This window comes from Dasypus novemcinctus, chromosome 6 (genome assembly GCF_030445035.2).
Source record: "Dasypus novemcinctus isolate mDasNov1 chromosome 6, mDasNov1.1.hap2, whole genome shotgun sequence".
NCBI lineage: Eukaryota > Metazoa > Chordata > Mammalia > Cingulata > Dasypodidae > Dasypus > Dasypus novemcinctus.
Window position 1 is genome coordinate 109,621,887 of NC_080678.1, and position 18,783 is coordinate 109,640,669.

The 18,783-nt window shown below is 45.9% G+C and overlaps 1 pseudogene; it reads left to right on the forward strand.

The window, feature by feature from the left end:
- Positions 1-12,930: 12,930 nt before the first annotated feature.
- LOC131278928 (DNA repair protein RAD51 homolog 3 pseudogene) lies at positions 12,931-17,057 on the forward strand (annotated as a pseudogene).
- The last annotated feature ends 1,726 nt before the right edge of the window (positions 17,058-18,783 follow it).

An 18,783-nucleotide genomic window follows, 5' to 3' on the forward strand; every position in this document is an offset into this window, starting at 1 on the left:
ATTCACAGCTTCTAATCCAGAGGCACACAAGTCCAAATGTCTCCCGAACAGTTCAAGAGCAATGTCAGAGTATTAAGATAATCTTGCCAACTCCAGGCTCAAAGAAGAAGCCACCAAATTGTTGGAGACAAATTATCATCCCCCACCCCCCAAAAAAGGCACTTAAATGATGTACATCCATGTGGAAAAAGAAAAGATGAGCCTCCCATCCTTCAACAATTCCATTTTTAACTCAGGAGTTAACTTGAAGTGAAACCAAAGACCAAGCAGAAAATAACTAACAGGACACTTAAAACTCTGCCTGCATGCCCAGTCACAGAGAAGAATCTTGTTGTTTCCACTTTCTGCATCACAAATGTCTTTAGTTATTCAGTGCTCCATTTGGAAGACCTACGGAAGTGGTGTGTCACAGTGAGCTGATCTTACCTGAAGGCCTTTCCACATCCACGATGGTGACCTTCTTGGCATTTGGGCTTAGGTAGACATGACTGGTGCCTACTAGCTATCCAACCACATGTCAGCCCCTCGGCTCCAACACACCCATACACCTTCCTCTTTTCTAAGAGGACTAAGATTTTATTCAGATTTTCCACTGCCCTCCATGTAGCCATGTTCCTCCCAAAGCCAGTCATTATAATTCCACTCCCCGTGTCAGCAACTGGCTTAAGGATGGGCACGTAACACAATTCTGGCCAATGAGGCTTGAGAAGTCTACTGGGAACTCTGGGAAAAGACTCCTGGCTATAAAAAGTGAGGCACAGGAACAGTTGTCCCCCTTCTTCCCCTGGGGGTTGTCACATGGGAAATGATGCCTGGAATTAAGAGAACCAGGCTGACATAGCACAGCAGGACAAAGTGATGGAAGGAACCTGGTCCTGGATGACCTGAATGGGCCACTGGATTAGCCACCCTGGAACTGCCCTACTTTGAGACTTTTCTGTTGTTGTTAAAGCCATTTTGGGCCATGTTTTTATTTTGCTACTTGAATCCAAAGGCACCATGATGTAAGACCTCAACTCCAATGTCATGCCTCTGAAGCCACCCCGAGTCACTCCTAGTAGAAACCTGGCAGCCCCTCAGCTAGTCACCTCCAGCTGCATCACACTGTTTCATTTTATCTTGTTTATCACATGTGCTACTTAGGTACACTGCATTTACGACATCACTATAAACTTACACTATGTTACCTTCACGGTTCTTATTGCTTGTGTCACGACTTCCACTGAAGTAATTACACCAGCTTGCACTGTCTACAGTACGCTGTAGTGTTTACACTGTAGTATTTACCTCACGATACAGAGCACTCTCTGGAGGGTCCTGGTTGCATACTTGTTTCTTATCTCTTCCCCAACCAAAGGTGATCTGCTTGAGAACATGGCCCCTGCCTTCACTTACCTGCTGTCACTGGCTCCCAGCACAGCGTGAGGCACAGAAAGGGAGACTACATCACAGCCATTTCCTCTGGGCCACATTCAGCCTGTGCCCCACAAGCCCAGAAGGGAAAGGCGGGGATTCAGACACGACCATGTGGTCAGTGGAGCAGGGAAGAGTTAGGGTCATTTTGTGTATCATGAGTGGAGCTGACTTGCCGAAGAAACTAAGAGCCAAATGCTAAGGAAGTTTAGGATTAAGAGCTGATAAATTTGAGACCTGTGGTAGAATGTGGCCTTTTTCCTAGAAATTGAGGTTTCTGTGTCTCACACCATGCTCTGTGTGTGTGTGTGTGTTTGTAAAGAGGGAGGGTGATGAGAGGACAAGAAAACAAATCCCACCATTCATCTCAATCATACCTTCGGCACTCTGTGATCCCCAAGAAGAATATCAAAAACCAAGTGCTGTGACTCCTCACAGAAGAAGGGCTGAGAACAGAAGCATGGGGACAGGAAACAGATGATTTTGCCGTGTTCACTTGTGAGCACGTGTGAGAGGGCTTGCACATGTCATCCTGGGGCCAACGGCTTTCGAGGTTAGTATTGTACTGTCAAATTACACACTGGCAGCTCCATTACTCTAGAGTAACAGGGGCAAAAAGGTGCTCTCCAGATGCAGGTATGTTTCCGCTGGGGACATCCTTTATTTCATTTTCTAGTTAGAAAAGCAGCACGAGTTTAACCTGTGCAGCAGTAGTCACCCCCGGAGCCTGCCACACCATAGATCCGTCTGTCTGCACTGATTGAAAGCTGACCTGTTTTCCCTCTCCTAGTCTCAGAAATCTGCCTGTCTGGTAGAAAGAAGAAAAGCTAGAGAACCTGATAATACATTTCTCACAAATCCAAACACACACAAACAAAAAATAGTGAAATTCCATGTTCAGACAGGAAAAAGGAATTAAAACTATATAAAGAAAAAAGCCTTTGATATTTAACTGTCATCAGGATCAAGTATTTGTACTGTGTTTGAGACTCAGGAAGACAAAAAATGTGTTTTACCTTGAGTTTTCATACTTTGTAGATATATAAGGGAATGATAGTAGCTAACACCCAGTGAATGCTTACTATGTACCATGCATTGTTTTAAAATTTTATATAGATGGGAACAGGTGTAGCTCAGTGGCTGAGCACCTGCTTTACAAATACGAGGTCCTGGGCTCATTAGCCAGTATCTCCCAAAAAACAAAAAACAGAAATAAAAACTACATAGAGCTGCACCCACTAAATCCTTCAAATCACTCTGTATGTTAAGCTGTTTTGTCCGTACATTCCCAACGAGAAAACTAGCCCAGGAGAGGCCGCTCACACAGGACACACTGCTGGTAGAGGGCAGAGCAGGGATTTGAACTCAGGGCCCTGAATCCAGAATGTTCTCAAGCACTGCTTTACTACTCAATGTATGTTGGACAAAGAGAACACATGCCCTCTACAGTAGTACAGGCTGATTGGGAAGGTAAAGCCCTAAATGCACACTCTGGTTTGTGAATTTATCAGCCTTACTGGAGTATCATTTACATTCAGTAAACTGCATCCATTTAAACTGCACAGTTCAACTGAGTTTTGACAGTGTGTAACCCTTGAAAGCACCTCCTCAATCCAAATAGCACTTTGCCTCCATCCCAAAAGATCACTGGGTGTCTTTTCAGTCCATCCTTCCCTCTGCCCTGGCCAGGACAACCACTGACATGCTTTCTGCTACAACAGATTATGGTCTGCAATTCTGGAATCCCACCTAAACTCAATCTCAGGGTGCACTTTCAGGTCTGGCTTCCTTCACCAGCATGGTGGCATGAAGATCCGTCCACATTGTGGTGTGGATCAGTAGATGCTCCAGCCCTTCTCTCGGTCTCTCCCACCCAGAACAATGGAGGAGTCTCGACAGCAATTTAACCTGCAAATGCAGGTCCTCTCAGGGCCAAGGCCCCGAATCAGGAGAAATACCCTGTGCTGGTCACTTCTTTCAAGTTTGAATCCCTCTAAAATATTCCTGGTTTTGTTCACTCTCCAGAGTATTTTATCTTGAGTTCATAGGTGACATCTGTGAAGAGTGTTTTTGGGCATTTACACTTCCGTAATGGAAGCATAAGTCGCCACCACATTTTTCCAAGTAGACCCCCAAGATCAGAAGAGGAGCCAGGAACGGCAGCGTGGGGCCACAGACTGGGGCCTCATGCCCACTCTTCCCATCCCCATGTCTGAGTGGGTCACTCCCCATGTCTCTGGTTCAGATGCCACATCTGGGAGCCTCAGTTGACCTAAACTTTCCAGCTCTGGCACTCCGCCATCTAACACATTTGGAGGATTCAGAGGCTGAGCTCAAAGGCCCAGTGTGTGCTGGCACAAGGCAACCTTTCTCTGTCTTAGCTCCCTCAGCTGTAAGAGGAATCATTCATTCATTAAACACATATTTCTTTAATGCCAGCTGAGACTGCAGAATGGCCCTAGGTGTTAGGGATTGAGTGAGGAACACCAGAGCCCCTGTGTCCATGGAACAGACGGTCTAAAGGGGAGACAGGCAGGATCTAAAGACACAAGTCAGCATATTGTAAACAGATGGTGAGAAGGGTTAGAAAGAAAAACAAAGCCATGTAATAGAACAGGCAGTGGCGGAGGACACTACTGCCATGAAAACGAGAGGTGCCACCCAAGTGGAGACCTGAACAAGGGAGGAGGTGAACATAGAAGAAATGCAGAAACATTCAAAGTGGAGGAAACAGGACGTGCAGAAGCCCTGACACAGGACCGTCCTTGCCACTTTCAAGGGCCAAGAGGGAGGGCAGATGGGCTGCAGGCACGTGGTAGGCGTGGGGCTCCCACCCACTGCCATGGAGGCTCTGGAGTCTGTACCCGCGGCAGGGAGGCCCCGGGCCGTGCTGCATCCGCACTGCTCCCAAGCTATGTGCTCCCAAGTGAGCAGGAGGGTCGGGGCTGTTGGTCCGGCATGGAAATTTCCTACCTGATTTGGAGATTATTTTTCTTATTCTTTGATGCACCACCTGTGAAATCATTCTTCAGTCTCTACCATCCTCCAGATCAGATTGCTAATCAAGAAGGATTTTTTATTTGCTGCTTCTGAGGGGAGACTTTTCCAGGGGCTGCCTTGTGTCACCATGTTGATGACATCACTACCATTCTCTGTAGAGCCCACTCCAATCAGGTGTTCGCCTCTGCTATTCCATTAATTCCCCTTTGTCAAGGTCACCAGGGTCTTCCAAGCCACCCTTTCCAACAGTCGACTTTCAGTCCTCACCTCCCTTCTCAGCAGCATTTGGTAGTCAGCCACTCTCCTGAAATACCTTTATCACTGGTCCTCTGTCTTGTGGCTTTCTTTCCACTAACAAATGGTCCCATGTTCTCAGTGTCTGTTTCTGGATTCTTTTACTCACTGCTCTCAGTGCTGGCCAAGTTCAAACTTAAACTTGGTCTCCTACTCAGTCTCGCGGCTTTAAATATTGATTCTAGGATAGCATAATCCAAACTTATTTCTTTACCTTGAACTTCTTTATATGAACTCCGTATGTGTGTATCCAACTTCTTAGTTAACATCTTTATTTGGATATACAATAAGCATTTCAAATTGAACATTTCTTAACTTGAACTCTTTATTCTTTCTCTTCACCAAACCTGCTGTTCCTACAGCTTTCCCTTATCTCAGCTATGGTGGCTTCAGACTTCTGGTTGCTCAGGTCAAAAATTGAGAAGTCACCCATGAATTTCCCTTCTCTCTCACATCCAGTGACCAATGGAATTGCACTGAGAGTTCAGAAATAGACCCTCACATCTACGGTTAACGGATTTTTGACAAGGCTGCCAAGTCTACTCAACTGGGAAAAAAACTCTCTTCAACAAACAGTGCTGGGAGAACTAGAAATCCTTATGTAACACAATGAAGACCCCGATCTCACACCATATACAAAAATTAACTCAAAACAGATCAAATACCTAAATATAAGAGCCACAACCATAAAACTCCTAGAAGAAAACACAAGGAAGCATCTTTAGGACCTCATGTTGTATAATGATTTCTTAGACTTTATACCCAAAGCAAAACTATAAATGAAAAATTAGATAAATGGGACCTCCCATTACAAACTTTTGTGCATCAAAGTACTTTATCATGAATGTGAAAAGACCACATATTTAGTAGGAGAAAATATGTGGAAACTGCATATCTGATAAGGGTTCAATATCCAGAACTTACATACAGAGATAGTACAACTCTACAACAAAAACACAAACAACCCAATTTAAAAATGGGCAAAAGACTTGAACAGACATTTCTCCAAAGAGGATACACAAATGGCTAAAAAGCACATGAAAAGGTATTCAACACCATTTCCTATTAGGGAAATGCAAATGAAAACCACAATGAGATGAAATTTCACACCCACTAGAATGGCTACTATTTTTTAAAAAAACAAAATTACAAGCACTGGAGAAGACGTGGAGAAAAAGGAACAGTCATCAATTGCTGGTGGCAGGGTAAAATGGTACAGCACACTGTGGAAGACAGTTTGGCAGTTCCTCAGAAAGCTGAGTAGAGAATTACCACATGACCCGACCATCCGGCTACTAGGTATATCCAGAAAAACTGAAAGCAGGGACATGAACAGATATTTGCACACCAAAGTTCATAGTGGCACTATTCACGAATGCCAAAAGATGGAAGCAATCCAAGTGTCTGTTCACCAGTGAATGGATAAACAAAACATGTTACATACATATAATGGAATATTATTCGGCCAGGAAAAGGAACCGAGTTCTGGTCTATTGACAACATGGATGAACCATCACGTTGACTGAAATAAGCCAAACACAAAAAGACAAATATTATATGCTCTCACTAATAATCAGAATAAGGAAATTCATAAAGGTAGAATCTAGAAACAGGTTACTGGGGGCTGCACTGGGGGTAGGAAATGGGGAGTTAATGCTTAATTTGTATATAATTTCTATTTGGGTTGATGGTAATGTTTTGGAAATGGAAGGTGGTGACAGTAACACAACATTCTGGTATAATTAATAGCACTGTATTTTATGCATGAATGTGGTTAAATGGGGAAGTTTTAGGGCATATATATGTTCCTAGAATGAAAATTAAAAGATTAAAGATAGGACTGTACAATACAGCCCATATAAACAATGGGCTACAGTTAATACTACACTTATAAAAATATCCTTTCATGAATTGTAACAAATGTACCATACTAATGCAAGGTATTAATAATAGGGGTATGGGGTAAATGGAACTCTGTATTTTTCACATGATTTTTCTGTAAACCTTCTGTAAGCCTTCTCCAGTTTAAAAATTAAATAAAGGTAAAAAGAGAATGAGAGATGGGGAGATACAGATAACACAGGCAGCTTTTACAGGTAGATTTCCTGGAAAGGGGGGCAGAGAAATGAGAGAACAAATGATGATAGCTGCTGGAAAAGGTTGTCATAGGTGTTAAACGAGAGGACCTTCAAAAATCACTTAGCATATGCCAGCACATGGTGAGTACTCAAAAATAACACCTCTTAACTAAGATCACTCACAATGATGAGAAAACTAAGTAAATACAGCTGCCAAACAGGATGCCACCAGATCTGATGGCACTGGCCACACACTGGTACTGCAGTCAGGGAGCAAGTGTTTTTCCATGCTGATCATATGTCCCGTTTTTCTGTGCTAAGAAAACACAGGTTTACTCAGATAGTTTTCAGCTGGAATGGTTGTCTTACTCGGCCAGGGCTGCTATAATACAATAGCACAGACTGTTGGCTAAATCAGCAGGAAAGCGCTGCTCACAGCGTCTGAAATCAAGGTGTCTGCAGGCCAGGCCTGCTCCGAGGTCTGCTGGCAGCCTCCTGGCAGGTGGTCTCTGCCGTCATCATGTGGCCATCTGTCTCCCTCTGTCCTGGGGCTTCCACCTCTGTGCCCAGATTTCCTGCTTATCAGGACTCTGGTCACAGGGCTTAAGGCCCACCCTGGTTCAGTTTGCCTCATCTTAAGATCTGTGCCCATCTTGCTGGTCAAGTCTCCGTAATGAAGCTGGGCATCAGATTCACAGATAACCCCCAGCCATTTGTCCTCTAACTGCTTTGTGATTCCAAGTGTCTCCTATGAGGGATTTTGGTTTTCTGAGGTTGAAAATAAAATGAATTTCTAGGCTCTGAGCTCCCTAAAGACTGCAAGAGCAGAAGGACCGAAAGTGTGGAGGAGATTTTAAATTCCCAAGTGGGCTTTGATCATTTAGCTATAGTTAGTCACCAGGCGCTTAGCCGCTCTGCAGCTCCAGCGTGCCCCGACACAGGCTCTGAGTGCTGGCTTTCCTCCTGAGAAAGGGAGACCAGGGCAAGTCTGGGTCCCCTTCAGCTATGGGAGTCCCTCCCTCCCTCCCTCTCAGTATTACTCAGTATTTGACTCTTTTCACAGGGACGGTCTCAGGTCAAGCACCAGTTCCTTCCAAGAGGCCTTCCTATCCAAAGATCCCCTCGGTCACACCCAATCCTGACACTCTTTTTTTTCCTTTACAGAATTGCCAAGGTCTGAGACGGTCCTGTTTCATCTGCTGGCTTACCTATTTATTGTCCGTTTCTGCCCTGACAGCGAGGGCTTCCTCTCTCTTGTTGTCTGCTGTACCCCAGGGCCTGGCACCTGGTACCACTCAAGATATATGTGCTAACAGTTTAGCCACCTCGTTCCCCATTCACCCAGCAGGCAGTGTATCATGAGCATCACAAGGTCCCTGATTTTCCAATGATGTTGACTGGAGATGGTGACCTAGCCACTGCTTATCACAAAAGGGGAGCCCCGTGTTTCCTTCCAGCCACCGCTCAACAGGGGGTTCCCCAGCTGCCCTGTCACCCCAGCAGCCTTCAGGATTCTGGAGAGCACTTGGGGGGTTCTCTATTGCTTCCACTTCCACGCCATTGCAGGGACGAGGCCAGTGTGCGGAGACAAGGGGCACATCCACAACGATGTCACACTGACGCAGAAGCCTTCCCCTCCTTCTCACAAGAGCATGCCGCTTTTCCTTTGAAGTAGACTCCTTCGACCACCCCTGATGCCACCACTGGGGTGGGAAGAGAGTACTGGCCACACAGGGAATTCTTTTCTGATGGTGCAGAGATTGTCTGGGGGTGGGTAGGTGACTCAAAGTGGAATGAATGAGTCTCGGTACCCGGACTTTGTTGAAATTGCTGAGACAAGACGTTCTCTTTCTATTGGGAGGTTGACAGGTCACGAGCTCGAAGCTTCTGATGGCCATGGTGCCACCATAAGAGTGAGCCTGAAGAGAATCAAGTAAAAGGAAAGCAAATCTGAGAGGCACAGAGACATGGTCCTGACCATGCTGTGGAGGCACCTGGATCCAGCTGCACCTGAGCTGGTTTAGTTTCCACCTACACCAGGCAGTGATTTTCTATTAAACCAGTTTGAACCTAATATATGCTACTTCATTGAAAAAAAATAGTGCTACCTCACTTGGACAGAACAGCCCTGTGTTCGTGGTGACGAAATTCACTCAGGTTAAAAATTAGATAAGAATCTCTAGACAGAGCAGTGCCCATCCCCAAGGGTTCCCAGAGGAAGCTAAGCTGTCACTGGCCAGACGCCATCCATCTGAGCCCTAAGCTTCTACCCCTTCCCACTGACAAACAAGCATTAAAATGCCACTTGCATAACTGTGTGTTTCTAGAACATTACTGAACTATACTTAATAAAACTGTTTGCCTATGAGCAAGAAATGGAACCTGAGTCTTAGCTTCTAATATCATCTGGCCTTCACCTGGCTCAAATCCATCATTTACATATAAAATACATGTCTTTTCTTTTTTTCAATTATCTACACAAAATTCTACCAGAGTTCAATCACACTTTAAATGGCAATTGTTTCTAGAGTTAAAAACTAAGGTAATAGTTATATTCAAACAAAATTATACTTGAAAATCTCTTAAATTATCCTTAAGGCATGGTATGCATGGTTTGGAATATAAAAATATGTATAAGATTATGCAAGTATAAGCAGTAATATATATAGTCATGTGAGGCGTAACTGCACAGAGGGACAGTATTTAGAAATTATTCAATTCTTACTTTCTGCTCAGAACATTTGAACAAATTTATAGAATTCCAGTTAGTTCCTCCTGATTTGTGTCATCATTCATCTCTTCCTTAACATTTTTCAGTTCCTCTAACACTGCATTAGTCAAGGGTTTCTGGTTGCCCTCAATATATTCTTCAAAGTCTTACCAAAGGGAAGAGGTCAGTGAAGCCACACAGCCCCACCCACTTTCCTAGACACCAGAACAATAAATCTCCCTTCTGGGACAATGGTTGGGAAAGCCTTACAATAACACACACGCTTTACCCCACAGGTTACACTAATATGTGCCAACTTAGGCCACTCGAGGCAGGGTAACTGACATAACCAGACTGAAGGATGTTAGTTCTACCTATAAGGAGATGAATGCATGCAAATACACATATATAATTTATTTTTGGACAAATGCACAGTTGACTTTTCAACCGTGAAATGTCCATGAGATACAGCCTTTGGGCCCCTCTGAACACAAAAGCAAACATAGGATCCACTGTCAACGATACAGGATGCTTACATGTTTGTAAAGACCATTATAAAGGGAATTTGCCAAATCAAATCATTCTCCTAGAAAGTTCTAGAAAAGCCACGGCCCTGGCCTGAGGAGCCTTCTGTCCGCCTTTCTATCTTCACGCACTAAGACCTGCTACTTGGACGCTTCCTCCTCTGTCCCCTCCTGGCCTGTAATGCGAATCCTTTGGGGACAAGTGCGCCTGACTAGGTTTCCCGTGGCCCGGGGTAGAGGTGCGGGGCTGCACAGGGAGACTGAGGACCAAACAAATGAGGGTGCCTGGGGGCTGCAGGGCCGTCCAGCCAGTCACTGCAGGCCCCGCGGGCCCTCCCCCACCGGCCCCCCCCAGCCCGGGACCTCCCGAGGCCCTGGCCGCCCTGACGGCCACGCGCTCTGAGGGACGCGGCCTCAGGGCAGTGGGTCCCCAGCGACCTCGTGCACGGCGCCGGCCTCCGGCGCTGGACCTCGGCCGCCACATGCCCCTTCTCCTTGGCAGGCCCAGCGCTCGGCCTGGGACGGACGGACGGTCCAGGCCTCCCGGCCAGGGCGGAGCCAGGGCAGCGTGGGCAGAGGGACCACTGCGCCCCCTCCCGCCTCGCCCCACACCCGGCACCTCCCTGAGGAGCCCGACGTCCTGGGCCGAGGGCCACCGCCGGGACTGCAGGATCTGCGCCCCCGTCGTGGGGAGGCAGCCCAGGACACGGCCCCCGGAAGGCGCAGAGTTCACGGCGAGTCTGAGGTTAGACCCAGGCCGGGCTGGGCGGGCGACGTCGTGTGCCGGGCCCTGGGATGGGCCCCGAAGACCCAAAGTGAGCAGAGGGGAGGCGGCCCGGGTGTGGACGGAGGTGGGCTCCAGGCGGGAGCAGCCAGGCCTCCCCGGCGCCCACCCGGGGCCAGGCCCGCTGGCTGCCGTCGGCCCCCTGACCCTAGAGGGGCTGCGGCTGGCCCTGAGTGACCGCGCCTGGAGCAGCCCCTCGCCACGGGCTCCCTGGCACCCCTCCCTCCGGGCCCCCATTAGGTGGCACCAGTGCAGGGCACAGGTGATTTCCCGAGACTCTGCGTGCTGGGACAGCCCGACAGGAGAGACAGGAAGTGCGGGGCCTCTGTCCCTCGGGGCGGAAGCCCTGACTGAGACAGCAACACGGCTTGCTTCTGCCTTTGCAGACAAGGGCTCTCAAGAAAGCCCCTCACCGAGAGCACCCCTGGCAACCCAGGGCCAAGTTCATTGCTGGGTACAAAGTTTAGCACACGCTTATCTGTGGGATGTGTTCACTTTAGCATTTTCTCCCTTGACACTGGGAGAACTAAAAAGCACCACAGCACTTGCTAGTTTAGGAAAAGATGCAGGATTCCGGTTCGCACGTGGTGCCCCAAAAGGGATTAAGACTCCTTGAGGTGGTGAAGGCTCAGCTCATGGGGCACCCAGCCCCTCACCCAGCTCCAGCCGCAAACACGGAGCCTGTGGGAACGGCTGGTAATGAGCTCCCGGGCCCAGGTGCTGGAGCTGCGGCTTAGGGGTTCAGGGTTTGCATATAAATGAGCCACATAAAAGAAAAGCATTTTGGCAGGAAAAGCATATTCTCAGGGGGAAGAGAAAGAGAGATCTGCAGGGTGCATGTTTTCCAAACTTATTTTGAAACTACTTATGAAAATTTCTTTCAGAAAAGAAACTTCTATAAAAGAAAGCTGTGAGCTGCACACCCAAGGTGAAAAATCAGTAGCTGAGAGTTGCCTTCTGAGACTCCAGGAAAAGGGGCTGTAAATACAAAGGGGGGCCTTTCTCCCACCTGCTCTGGACCCCGAAAGTCGAGGCGAGGGCTCTGAAAGGCCCAAGCTAAAACTCCTGGCAAAGGCAGATCCGTGCCCTGCTGCCACGAGAAGTGTTTACGTCCACACTCACGCTGTCAGTGAAGGGCCCCAACGAGGGACCCCAAGTCCCAGGACGTGGCCAGGCTGGGCCAGACGCAGGGAAGGCGGGAGCCCCAGCGCCTCGGCCACATGGAGGGGCCGGGGAACCCGCCTGCGATCAGCTCCAGGCCTGTCCAGCAGGGCGGGGCCGGCGCAGTCCCTGGCTCTAAACTCTGCTTCTGGACGGCTGGGAAGTGGCCCCCCGTGGTGAAATCCTCGTGGGTCTTACTTTAAGTGCTGATTTGAGAAAACCTCTATTTCCACTGGCAATCAATGACAATCTATTGTATCTAATAAACATTTCTAGTACTTTATATAATGTAGCTAATCTTATCTGTTTGTCACAGAATTCAGTTATGTGTGCAACTGACCCCTAACTTTTCAGCACCACTGTCCTGGGGTACACTGCAAGAGCTGCTGGTGGGGGTTGACTCCACAACCAAGTCCCTGCTGGGGCCAGGAGGTAACGTGAACCAGGAAGGTGGGTGCTGCGTGACTGGGAAAAGCAGGGGCTGCAGCAAACACCCCACTTAAAGGGGCAGCCGCTCCTCGGCCGAGCCTGCCCGGCCACGTGGATGCCAGGACAGTGGACACAGACCTTCTGGCTTTTCAAGAGAAACAGGGAATCCAGATTCTGGTGACCACTACTGATATGTCAATACTGGCATCTAACTACATGTGTTTTCACTTACAGGCTGGACAGAGCTTGTCTTTGCTCCCAGGCCTGTCCTTTTAGGGCCTCTGGCCTAAGGACCTCCTGACGTATGTGATCTGGCCCCACTGGAAAGGAAGGGAAGTGCCTTTTTACTCCTCCAGAATAACAGGTTCATTAGCATCGTGCTTTCCATCCTTATTAAAAACTCTCGCTGGCTCCCTAGGCTCTACCAGGCACAGAGGCAGGTTCATCTCACCTGCCCGCGCCCATCAACGCCGGGAGGCTGCTCAGTGCTGGGGGGAACGAGGGCTCGCGCAGGAAGGCGTGCTGGGCTTGCCTGTGATGGCCACCACGGGACAGGTGACGCAAATGGCTCTCTGGGCCATCCTGGCCCATAAATTAGGCCCCCATTCCTTAGCATGGTTTGAAGGTCGTCACATCCCAGTTGCCCTCTCGAGCTCAGGCCCTGCCCGTCCTCCCACCTGCACGCACCTTAACCTATCCCACCAGCCACATGGAGAGAGGCCGCACTCCTTACCCCACCCACTCTCCTGCCCCTGCTCCTTCATACTTTCAGGCTCCCTGCTCTGGCTGACATGCCTCTGCCACTTGTTTGCCTGGTGAACTCCTATGCATCCTTCAACACACAGCTCAAACACCCCTTCCCCTGTGAAGTCTTTCCTGTCTCCCCAGCCACAGCTCTCCTACACCCCATTCCACACTGCACCCATTTACTGGAGCTTTTTTCAAACTGTATCAGGGCTCCCCTAATATGGCATGAGACATTCAAGGTCTTAATTATCTAGTCCCAGCACCTGACACTACAACAGTATATGGAATAACAGAATTAAAATTAATTTATTAATATACCTTTAACTTTCTGTGAAACAAAAGGTTGAATTAAGGACATCTCTTGGGCCAAGACTCCCAAAATTCGTGTGGCACTCTCATGATTGCTGCCATATCGTCCTTTCAAAAATTACTTAAACTTTTGATGAATTACTGAAGTAACAGCACAGCAGGTACTCTGAAATGAGAATATGAGAAACTCCAGAGGTGGCTGATAACCATCGGCTCTCTCCTCACTGCCATATACTGGTAACAGGTGTTCAATTTCACAGGCACAATGCTGCAGTACCTCCAACCTAAGCAGTCTGGGTGCAGCTGATAACTGCACTCTGCCCACTCATAGCTGCCCCAACAACATTACCTGCAAAACTGTGGATTTTATTTTCTAGTACACTAATATAAATATATATTAAAAAATTAAAAAAAAAAAAAAGGTTTGTCTCTGTTCCACCAAACCCCATTTTTCAGACCACCAGAGGTACATGAGCCTTACTAGAGAAAGGCTTAAGCAAGAGACATTGCTCTTGAAAGCACATGGCATGCCCCACTAAAAGGCTCTGTTGACCCGTCCACAGATGATTTAGAAATCTCATTTGAAGATGTGGTTAAGGTATCCATCTTATGAAGGGCTACCAAACACAAGTCCCAGGAAGACAGCATCTCCTCCTCACCCAACACCAGCCCTGTAACCTGGAAGAAGAGCCCACAGACAGTTCTTCATTCTAAACCCCAGCTGGAAACTCCCAGTGTGGAGAGTGCTTGTTTTGAACAATTGCAGGCTTCTAGGCCACCCCTTTCTTCCGCAAATGGAATTAGTTACCGAGTCTACCTGTCTTGCAACAAGATACAACCCAACATCACAATAAGAGTATTTTTAAAATATCTGATCCCCCCGTCTAGTAGCACTCTTCAAAACGGGCCACAAATCCTGCCTGCCAAAAAGGAGGTCCACGTCTCATTAAATGCTGCAGTGGGCTGGTTGCTGGTGCCCCTGGAGGTCTGGGAAAGGCCACAGAGCCCACACAGCAGGGCTTTCCTGGGGAGCTGGGTGCAGGTCCTCTGCCTGGTTGCTGTGCTCAGGGACTCTGGATGCCAACAGGCTGCCAGCTGTGACCCAGCAGGACCACATTTAGCCAATTCATCACCAGCCAAAGGAACTCTCCAGCCCAGAGAAAGGAGAGTCTAAAGTTCTCCCAAAGGAACTCACTTTATTTGGAAGAGAGTATGTGGAAATTCGGGCCTCAGGACATTACCAAAAATAATGGAGATTTTGGTGGTAATAATTAAGAGGGGAATGGTAGTCAGGAGAGCTAAAAGCCAAACTGTAGGCCAGTTTTCCAGAGAGAACTAGGTAAAAACAACTAAGAATAGCCCTACTAAGGTCAGGACAAACTCGAAATACTAGCTACAAAAACCATTATGCAAAGGGACCCAACTTTAATACAGCAGACCATGGAAAAATGTATGTCCACGCAATGTTAGAATCATCAGTGGGAAATTAGTGGGGCCTAACAGCTGGGTGGGATGCCAATGAAGACAGCTAAGCAGAGGGACCAAGGAAAGAGTCAAAGAGAGCCCTGATAAAACCACCGTCTCCCCAGAAAGGCTTCACACTGCAGGAGAAACAGGCATTAATGAAAGAGTCCATGTGGTCACTAAATAAACAGGCCAGCAAAAACAACAATGAAAAGCCCTAAGGGTAGGGGTCTGTACCCAGAGGTACAGGATATTATCTAAAATATCAACTTTTGAGCAAAAAAAAAAACATTTTAAGACATGAAAATACAGAGGAAAATGCTATCTATATAAAGGGAAAACAGAGGTAACTGAAACTGCCTATGAAAGGGCCAGATGTTGAATTTAACAAAGACTTAAAAGCTGTCACATGCATGTTGAAAGAACTAGAAAAAACAATGATTAAAGCAATAAAGGAAAGTTTGATGACAATGCTCCTCAAATAGAGAATATCAATAAAGAAGTAGTAATTATCAAAAAATATCAACTGGAAATCCTGGAGTTGAAAAGTGTAAGAATTGAAATGAAAAATTCACTACAGGACATATGGCACAGGCTGGGGCACTGACAAGCAGAGTTTGGTTGCACGGAGACTGCAATCAAGGATTCTGCATTGAAATGCAGCAGGATTTAGGGAGTTTTCCCGCTGTTCACAGCAGTGCAGGTAAAATTAGTGTTTGTGAGTTCCTAGACTGCCAAGGAATTCCTCGAGGTGAGACCTTCAGAGCTCAGCAAAGAAGTTAGGATTCCTAAGAGGAAGCCTTAGAAACTCTACATATCATGTCTCTTAAATATGCCAAGATATGCTGGTACATCTGAGACAGGCAAGGAGCGTACAGCACTGGAACTCCTTGAGCAGGAGCATACCAAGGGCTTCTGTTCAGCACTATATAATGACCTTCTGTTCAGCACTATATAATGTTCTTGGGAGGGGAGTACCCTTAGCCAAAACAGAAATCTCTGGTGCACCTGATATTGGGAAAGCATAATTACGTATGCAGTTGGCAGCAGATGAGCAGATACCAGAGTGTTTTGGAGGAGTGGCAGGTGAAGCAGTTTTTATTGATACAGAGGGAAGTTTTACAGCAGACAGAGTGGTAGTCCTTGCTGCTGCCTGCATTCAGCACCTTCACCTTATAGCAGGAACACATGTGGGAGAGGAGCACCGAAAACTGGAGGATTTCACTCCTGAAAAGATTTTTTCCCCATATTTGTCATTTACATTGGCATGATTACACAGGACTTTTGGCACAAATTTATTTCCTTCCCGGCTTCATTTCAGAACACTCAAAGGTTTGATTAGTGCAGGTTCTTAACCATTTTTTGTTCCATGGACCCCTTTGCCAGTCAGGTGAAAACCACCAACCCCTTACTAAGCCCACACTACACCGCATATTAGTTAATAAACATACCACACCTTGGGAAACGGACTTTGGCCCAGTGGTTAGGGCATCTGTCTACCACATGGGAGGTCCGCGGTTCAAGCCCCGGGCCTCCTTGACCCATGTGGAGCTCGCCCATGCGCAGTGCTGATGCGCACAAGGAGTGCCGTGCTACACAGGGGTGTCCCCCGCGTAGGGGAGCCTCACGCGCAAGGAATGCACCCATAAGGAGAGCCGCCCAGCGCGAAGGAGGGAGCAGCCTGCGGAGGAATGGCACCGCCCACACTTCCCGTGCCGATAACGACAACAGAAGCAGACAAAGAAACAAGACACAGCAAAAAGACACAGAAAACAGACAACCGGGGGAGGGGAGGGGAATTAAATAAATAAAAATAAATCTTAAAAAAAAATAAAAAATAAAAAAATAAATAAACATACCTTACCTGCACCAACACGTCCCCACAAGAATAATGTTTTCCTGAATTTCAATTCAAGCTCATGGACCCCTGGTTAAGAACCCCCAAATCAGTAAGTACTCCTCTTCCATTATGTCATGACCTAGATGATCTATCACTTCATACTCAGTAACTAAATAGCCTAGCCCAGGAAATGATCAGTCTTGCAAAGAACCACAGATTAGCTGTAATTTTTACCAATCAAATGACAACCAAGTTTGATGGAAGTCAGGCCTCACTGGTTCCTGCTTTAGTTTTAGGGATTTAGAGATGCTGTTGTTGCTACTGAATGTTCATTGCCAGCAGAATGAATTTCTGGAAATGGTCACAAGAATCAGAAGAATAGAAACCCAAAGGCTAATCTCAAAGTATGCAAATATGCTGATGCTTTGACATCCAATGTGCACAAGCAGGAGATGTGTTACTTTAAAATATAAAGGCATACTACGGCATGAGTGAATGAGAAATATACTGAAGTGAATGGGAAAAACAATTAAGAAATCTGATTCTCTGAACAAGTTCTTTTAAAGCACTGTTCTACTATTTTGTTCTGTTTTCATTTTCTGTAGCGTTTAGTAGAGATGATATAGGTATTGTGATTCACCCAAGTGGAGAGCTGATCTCATGTGGCCAATCTGAATTTATCATTCAGAATGGCCCCCTTCTTTGACAACTGCCCAGAAACTATTTTGTTCTCTGTTTGAAATGTAACTTTGGAAACTCCTAAAAATGACAGAAGTTTTTTTTGTTTAGCACCATGAGTCAGTATATCATTATATTCAGATTTATTAGTAAAATAAAATTTTTAACTGACCAAATTGATTTAGGTAACCTCTATTCTAAAATTCCAAGCCATTGGTTTAACTTTCTATATTGTTTTATGATGTTAAAGGAATGTCTTCGGTGCTATTATCTCATCTAGAAATTGTCTAGAACATATATCTTCCAGAATAGGTTGATGAATACACCATTATTTATTTCTGCAAAAAAAAATTCATAGAGGCTCAAGAGTAGGTGTGAGCTGGCAAAAGGGAAAAAAGGCAGCAAAACAAATGGATTGATAGAAATTATGTACTCCAAAAAAACAGGCAAAGGAAGAATGAAGAAAAATGAACACAGCCTGGGACAAAAGTGGACCATAATCAAGCATACCAGCATATATACTGGGAACAACAAAGGGAGAAAGGAGAGAAAGAAGTAAATATTTGAAGAATAATAGCTGAAAAACTCCACACTTTGTTGAAAAGCATTAATCTACACATCTAAGAAGCTCAATAAACTCCAAGTAAGATAAACATAAAGGGATTCCCACCTAGACACATCATTGATGAAAGCCAAATAGCAACAGAAAATATTGAAAACAGTAGAACAAAAATGACTCATCACATACGTGGGTATTGCAAGATTAACATCTGAATTTTCATCAATTGCAAAAGAGGCTTGAAGGCAGTGGTGTAATATACTCAAAGTGCTCAAAGAAGAAGAAATCTGTAAACCAAGCATTCTAAACTATCTTTCAGAAATGAAGACAAAATAAAGATACCCTTAGATAAACAAAACTGAGACAATTCACTGCTAACAGATCCACCTTACAAGAAATACTAAAGGAAATCCTTCATACTGATAGCAAGGGATCCCAGAGAGTAATGCTGAATCCATATGAAAAAAAAAGAGCACCAATAAAATTAATTATGTGATTATTTTTTAAATGGTACAAATACATATTTCTTCTTTCTTCTCCTTTTTTCTCTTAAATGATTTTAAAAGCAGTTGTATAAAAGAGTATGTATATAATATAGTTGGGCTTATAACATAAATTCAATATATGTAACAAACATAGTACCAAGGACATGGGTGGGATCAAAGCTATACTGAAGTAAGGAAATGAAATCAGACAGTAACTTGAATCCAAAGGAACAGGTGCAGAGAACAAGGAATGGCAAATAAGAAGGTTACTATAACACAGTCTATAAATGTACACTTGTTCTTCTTTC